The sequence below is a fragment of the Pimephales promelas genome, chromosome 2 (assembly GCF_988280905.1).
Source record: "Pimephales promelas chromosome 2, fPimPro1.hap1.1, whole genome shotgun sequence".
NCBI lineage: Eukaryota > Metazoa > Chordata > Actinopteri > Cypriniformes > Leuciscidae > Pimephales > Pimephales promelas.
The window spans coordinates 50,135,182-50,142,681 of NC_142770.1; positions in this window are offsets into that span (position 1 = coordinate 50,135,182).

Consider the following 7,500-nt stretch of genomic DNA (forward strand, 5'->3'; position numbering starts at 1 on the left):
GCTCCGCCAGGCAGACGCATTCGCTCGTGCCCGAAAACGAGGCGCTCTCCCCGGTCGCCAGCCGGGGGAGGTTCGTTAGCATTGGGAATCTCGTTCGCACGCAACAGCACGGACACTCGCCGTTTACCCAGACCGACCGTTCGACAAGCATATGCCTGGGGTGCACTTTTTCCATAAAACCAGCCCGTCTTTTCCTGGAGGTCTCGTACTTCCAGAGCTCCGACGGGGGCGCAGTCTGGATTTTATATGCCCACCCAGAGCGAGTCTGAGTGGGACTCACGACGGTCTGATCAATGGTAGGGGGTGCTCTGTGTTTTGCACCACCACACTTGCCCTCTTCCATACAGCCCCGAAGGCCCGTTTTAGGACCGTCTTCCCTCCAGGTCGAGCTCCAGGGGGTGTCGGGCGAATCTGACTCTGGCCCAGGACGGGGCCACCCTCCCTGGGCTGGCCAGGGAGGTCTGAGACCATGGAGCTTTAGAACCACACCACGTCATTGGACTTAGTCGATTTTACTCAAATTTTTTGGCACCAGAGCCGGACCCCGCCACGCGCGCCGGGCTCGTGCCCAGGAAAGACGCACCCTGCCTGGGGTGCACTTTACATAAAACCGGCCTGTCTTTTCCTGGAGGTCTCGTACTTCCAGAGCTCCGACGGGGGGGCGTAGTCTGGATTTTATATGCCCACCCAGAGCGAGTCTGAGTGGGACTCACGACGGTCTGATCAATGGTAGGGGGTGCTCTGTGTTTTGCACCACCACACTTGCCCTCTTCCATACAGCCCCGAAGGCCCGTTTTAGGACCGTCTTCCCTCCAGGTCGAGCTCCAGGGGGTGTCGGGCGAATCTGACTCTGGCCCAGGACGGGCCACCCTCCCTGGGCTGGCCAGGGAGGTCTGAGACCATGGGGCTTTGAACCCACGTCACGCCATTGGACTTAGTCGATTTTTCTCAATTTTTTTGGCACCAGAGCCGGACCCCGCCACGTGCGCCGGGCTCGTGCCCAGGAAAGATGCACCCTGCCTGGGGTGCACTTTTCAGAAAACCAGCCTGTCTTTTCCTGGAGGTCTCGTACTTCCAGAGCTCCGACGGGGCGTAGTCTGGATTTTATATGCCCACCCAGAGTGAGTCTGAGTGGGACTCACGACGGTCTGATCGCTGGTAGGGGTCCTCTGTGTTTGCCACCACCACGCTTCCCCCTCTCTCATACATCCCCGAAGGCCCGTTTTAGGACCGTCTTCGCTCCAGGCGGAGCTCCAGGGGTGGCGGGCGAATCTGAATCTGGCCCAGGACGGGCCACCCTCCCTGGGCTGGCCAGGGAGGTCTGAGGGCATGGAGCTTTGGAACCACACCACGTTATTGGACTCTGTCTATTTTTTCCCCCAAACTTTGGCACCAGAGCCGGACCACCACACCATGTGCGCTGGGCTCGTGCCCAGGAAAAGATGCACCCTGCCTGGGGTGCACTTTTCAGAAAACCAGCCTGTCTTTTCCTGGAGGTCTCGTAACTTCCAGAGCTCCAGCGCGGCGTAATCTGGATTTTTACATGCCCACCCAGAGTGACTCTGAGTGGGACTCACGACGGTCTGATCGCTGGTAGGGGGTCCTCTGTGTTTGCCACCACCACGCTTCCCCTCTCTCATACATCCCCGAAGGCCCGTTTTAGGACCGTCTTCGCTCCAGGCGGAGCTCCAGGGGTGGCGGGCGAATCTGAATCTGGCCCAGGACGGGCCACCCTCCCTGGGCTGGCCAGGGAGGTCTGAGGGCATGGAGGTTTGGAGCCACCGCACATTTTTTGTACTTTGTCGTTTTTCGAGATCTGGGCTTCAGAGTCGAGCCCAGGCTCCGTTTCAAGGTGGGCATTGGGCTTCGTTCTTGCCCAGGAGACCCGCACCCTGCCTGGGATGCACTTTTCAGAGAAACCGGGCCGCCTTTTCCTGGAGGTTCTCGTGTTTTTCAGAGCTCCACCACAGCAGAGATTGAATCCTCTTCCCCAGCCAGAGTGCACCCTCTCTGGCTTGGGTGAGTGCCTTGAGTGCCCTGGAGGTCCGAACCAACAGCACGTTTATGGACTTTGTCTATTTTTCCAAATTCGACTCCAGAGTCAAGCCGGCCAAGGGGCTCTCTGAAGGCCCCTCTCTCCCTCCCTCATCCTCTACAAGAGCCCCATGGTCCGTTTTAGGACCGTCTTCGCTCCAGGCGGAGCTCCAGGGGTGGCGGGGGAAATCTGAGTCTGGCCCAGGACGGGCCACCCTCCCTGGGCTGGCCAGGGAGGTCTGAGGGCATGGAGGTTTGGAGCCACCGCACCTTTTTGTACTTTGTCGTTTTTCGAGATCTGGGCTTCAGAGTCGAGCCCAGGCTCCGTTTCAAGGTGGGCATTGGGCTTCGTTCTTGCCCAGGAGACCCGCACCCTGCCTGGGATGCACTTTTCAGAGAAACCGGGCCGTCTTTTCCCTGGAGGTTTTCGTGTTTTTCAGAGCTCCACCACAGCAGAGATTGAATCTGCTTCCCCAGCCAGAGTGCACCCTCTCTGGCTTGGGTGAGTGGTGCCTTGAGTGGCCAGGGCCAACATCACCCACGGGCATCGGGCTTTATTCGTGCCCATGAGACCCGCACCCTGCCTGGGATGCACTTTTCAGAGAAACCGGGCCGTCTTTTCCTGGAGGTTTCGCGTTTTTCCAGAGCTCCACCACAGCAGAGATTGAATCTGCTTCCCCAGCCAGAGTGCACCCTCTCTGGCTTGGGTGAGTGCCTTGAGTGGCCAGGGCCAACATCACCCACGGGGCATCGGGCTTTATTCGTGCCCAGGAGACCCGCACCCTGCCTGGGATGCACTTTTCAGAGAAATCGGGCCGTCTTTTCCTGGAGGTTTCGCGTTTTTCCAGAGCTCCACCACAGCAGAGATTGAATCTGCTTCCCCAGCCAGAGTGCACCCTCTCTGGCTTGGGTGAGTGCCTTGAGTGGCCAGGGCCAACATCACCCACGGGCATCGGGCTTTATTCGTGCCCATGAGACCCGCACCCTGCCTGGGATGCACTTTTCAGAGAAATCGGGCCGTCTTTTCCTGGAGGTTTCGCGTTTTTCCAGAGCTCCACCACAGCAGAGATTGAATCTGCTTCCCCAGCCAGAGTGCACCCTCTCTGGCTTGGGTGAGTGCCTTGAGTGGCCAGGGCCAAAATCACCCACGGGGCATCGGGCTTTATTCGTGCCCAGGAGACCCGCACCCTGCCTGGGATGCACTTTTCAGAGAAATCGGGCCGTCTTTTCCTGGAGGTTTCGCGTTTTTCCAGAGCTCCACCACAGCAGAGATTGAATCTGCTTCCCCAGCCAGAGTGCACCCTCTCTGGCTTGGGTGAGTGCCTTGAGTGGCCAGGGCCAACATCACCCACGGGGCATCGGGCTTTATTCGTGCCCAGGAGACCCGCACCCTGCCTGGGATGCAGATCGGTTTGTGTGAGTCCTGGTTGGGTGAGCGTTACCCTTCTACATCACCCCCAAGGCCCGTTTTAGGACCGTCTCGGCTCCGGGCGGACAGCCGGGGGGCAGGGGGCGAATCTGCCTCCGGCCCGGGTCGGAGCTCCCTCCCCGGGGCCGTGCGTGGAGACCCGTCGCGCCCGGAGCTCCCGTGCAACCCCACGTTTTGGACTTGGGTTTTGGAGCGAGCGAGCGGGGTCGAACCCCGGGGGCCGAGCCGCCACGGAGTCCCCGAGCCCCGGGGACGAAGCCCCGGGAGCGAGGTCCCTCCGTGGAGGCGCGAGCCCCCAGGGCCCGGCCGCCCGCCCGGGGAGGAGAGCGCACGCTCCCCTACCCCTCAAAACCCACGTGGCTGGTTGCAGCAGACCCTGTGCACCGGAGGTTCCTCCAGGAGCGCGGGGCTGGGTGCTCTAAGCCCAAGTCATACAGGCAACCATGCCTCCCCGGGACTCCCCCTGCGAGCGGCGGCTGTTTGAAGGACGGTAACCCCACTGCACGGGGCTTCAAACGACCGTAGCTCGCCGAAGGCGGCTCCGATCGACGCCAAATTTTTATGGGCTGGAGAACGGGACGAGACCTTTCGAATGAGACCGCCCCCAGCCCCGTGGGCCCCCGGGGGCCCGAGATACGGGCCCCCAAAGCGCCCCGGAAGCGGAAAAACGCAAATATCTCGCCGAAAACTCGACGTGCCCGGCCGAGGCCGGGCTCATTCGAACCGTCTCGCCGAGCTGAACGCGTCCATATGCGTTTCGTCGTTTTTGGTCGAGTATTCGCGGAGATATCGGCCGAAAACCCTCGGCCGCGCTCTGAAATGGCGCCCGCCGATGACGTCACGATCCCGGGAGAAAATCGCCCGTATCTCCGCGACGCGAAGGCCCAGAGAGCTCAAATTTGGGTGGCGAGGTCCCACGGGGGCCCTCGCTCGAACCAGGGCGGCGGCGGGCCCCGGGGACGCCCCCTACCGGATCGCCGTTCGCCGGGACCCCCGACTTTGAACGGCTATAACTCGGGGACCCGGGCGAGTTGGACCTCGTGGGTGGGCTCTTTCGAAAGGCCCCGTCCGGCACTACGGTCGATTCGAGTTTGGGGAAGATTGGCCCAGGGGTTCGCGAGATATAAGCCAAAAAACGCCGCGCCTTTGACCGGGCCTAACTCCCTGACCCCGAGGCCCCCGGGGACGCGGGTGGCCTCTTTGGATAGGGCCCCTCGAGGCCTACGGAAGACCCGAGTTTGAAATTTTTTCGCCCGGCCGTCTTCGAGATATCGGCGAAAAACGGAATCTTCCCGTCCGGTGGGTGGGTGTGGGTGTCTCCGGGGGGCGGGGGGACTTCCAGGACCCCGGGGGGGGGGCCACCTGGCCGTGCCCGAGGACGGTGCACCTCCCTGGGTGTGCCGTCAGAGCCTCCGGGGCCCCGGAAGTCCCCGCCCGCTGCACGTTTTCGGACTTTGAGGGATTTTCGGGCCCGGAAAAGGGCCCCGAATTCGAACGCACGTAGCTCGGGGACCCGGGGGCCCAGAGACACCGGACTCGGGTCAAGTGTGGCGTCCCGGCGGGCCCCTCGCAAAGAGCCCGCCCCCGAGCTCCGGGGCCCCCGGGTCCCGGAGAAAAGGGGCCCGACGTGTCGGGGGGGCGCCCGGGAAGGAAAGGTCCCAGGGGCCCGGGGGAGGCGGGTTCCGAGAGGGCCCGTGGGGAGCCCCCGACACCCGAAAGGGCGAGCCGCTGGGACCTCCCCTCTCCGAGATACGGGCCGTTTTCTCCGAAAGTCGCCCGCGCGTAACGGGGCCCATCTCGGGACCGGGAGGTCCCAGCGGCTCGCGGCGGCGGGTGCGGGGCCCGCTCTCGGGGACCTTGCTCCTCCCGCCGTCCCGAGCCACGGGGACCTTCCGGTCCCGAGATACGGCCACTTCCTGTCCAGCTTTGACCGGGTGTAACTCGAAAAGTAAGCCGAGTTGGGGCTCCACACTCGGGGCTATTGGGGGCCTCTGGGAGGGCCCCACACGCCGGGTGTATGGGGCCCCAACTCGGCTTGGTTCCGGAGATATGGCCCTTTAAAGTTTCAACTTTGACCGGCTGTAACTCGAAAAGTGAGCCGAGTTGGGGCTCCACACTCGGGGGTATTGGGGGCCTCTAGGAGGGCCCCCCACGCCGGGTGTATGGGGCCCCAACTCGGCTTGGTTCCGGAGATATGGCCCTTTAAAGTTTCAACTTTGACCGGCTGTAACTCGAAAAGTGAGCCGAGTTGGGGCTCCACACTCGGGGGTATTGGGGGCCTCTAGGAGGGCCCCCCACGCCGGGTGTATGGGGCCCCAACTCGGCTTGGTTCCGGAGATATGGCCCTTTAAAGTTTCAACTTTGACCGGCTGTAACTCGAAAAGTAAGCCGAGTTGGGGCTCCACACTCGGGGGTATTGGGGGCCTCTAGGAGGGCCCCCCACGCCGGGTGTATGGGGCCCCAACTCGGCTTGGTTCCGGAGATATGGCCCTTTAAAGTTTCAACTTTGACCGGCTGTAACTCGAAAAGTAAGCCGAGTTGGGGCTCCACACTCGGGGGTATTGGGGGCCTCTAGGAGGGCCCCCCACGCCGGGTGTATGGGGCCCCAACTCGGCTTGGTTCCGGAGATATGGCCCTTTAAAGTTTCAACTTTGACCGGCTGTAACTCGAAAAGTAAGCCGAGTTGGGGCTCCACACTCGGGGGTATTGGGGGCCTCTAGGAGGGCCCCCCACGCCGGGTGTATGGGGCCCCAACTCGGCTTGGTTCCGGAGATATGCCCGTTTGAAGTTGCAACTTCTACCCAGTCTAATAATCCCAAAATAATAATTAAATAAAAAAAAAAATAATAATAAAAATAAAAATAAGCCGAGTTGGGGCTCCACACTCTGGGCCTGGGGGGCACCACTAGGAGATCCCCCTGTGCCCAGAGCGTGGAGCCCCGAATCGGCTTTCCACACCACTCACACCGGTTTCTGACTACCTTAAGAGAGTCATTGTTAGTCGCGCAGTTTACCCGACTCTGGGAACCGGGGCTTTGGGCTTGGGGGAGACCCACCGCTCGCCCCCTAACACGTCGGGGGGGACCAGGGGGCACCCGCCTGGACCCCCTCAGCCCCACTTCGGAGAACCAGAACGCTGGCCAGGGACCCCCACGGCGGTTGAAGTTTGAACTTCTACCCGGTGCATCCCGAAAAATTGAAAAAATAAAATAAAATAAGATAATAATAATAATAATAATAATAATTTTAAAAAAAATAAGCCGAGTTGGGGCTCCACACTCTGGGCCTGGGGTGGACCACTAGGAGATCCCCCTGTGCCCAGAGCGTGGAGCCCCAACTCGGCTTTCCACACCACTCACACCGGTTCCTGCCTACCTTAAGAGAGTCAAAGTTACTCCCGCAGTTTACCCGACTCTGGGAACCGGGGCTTTGGGCTTGGGGGAGACCCACCGCTCGCCCCCTAACACGTCGGGGGGACCAGGGGGCACCCGCCTGGACCACCTCCTGCCCGACTCGGAGAACCAGAGCTCTGGCCAGGGGACCCCCACGGCGGTTGAAGTTTGAACTTCTACCCGGTGCATCCCGAAAAATTGAAAAAATAAAATAAAATAAGATAAAAAAAAAAATAATAATAATAATAATAATTTTAAAAAAAAAATAAGCCGAGTTGGGGCTCCACACTCTGGGCCTGGGGTGGACCACTAGGAGATCCACCTGTGCCCAGAACATGGAGCCCCAACTCGGCTTTCCACACCACTCACACCGGTTCCTGCCTACCTTAAGAGAGTCAAAGTTACTCCCGCAGTTTACCCGACTCTGGGAACCGGGGCTTTGGGCTTGGGGGAGACCCACCGCTTGCCCCCTAACACGTCGGGGGGACCAGGGGGCACCCGCCTGGACCACCTCCTGCCCGACTCGGAGAACCAGAGCCCTGGGCAGGGACCCCCATCGCCGTACCCCCTCCTGCCCGACTCGGAGAACCAGAGCCCTGGGCAGGGACCCCCACCGCCGTACCCCCTCCTGCCCGACTCGGAGAA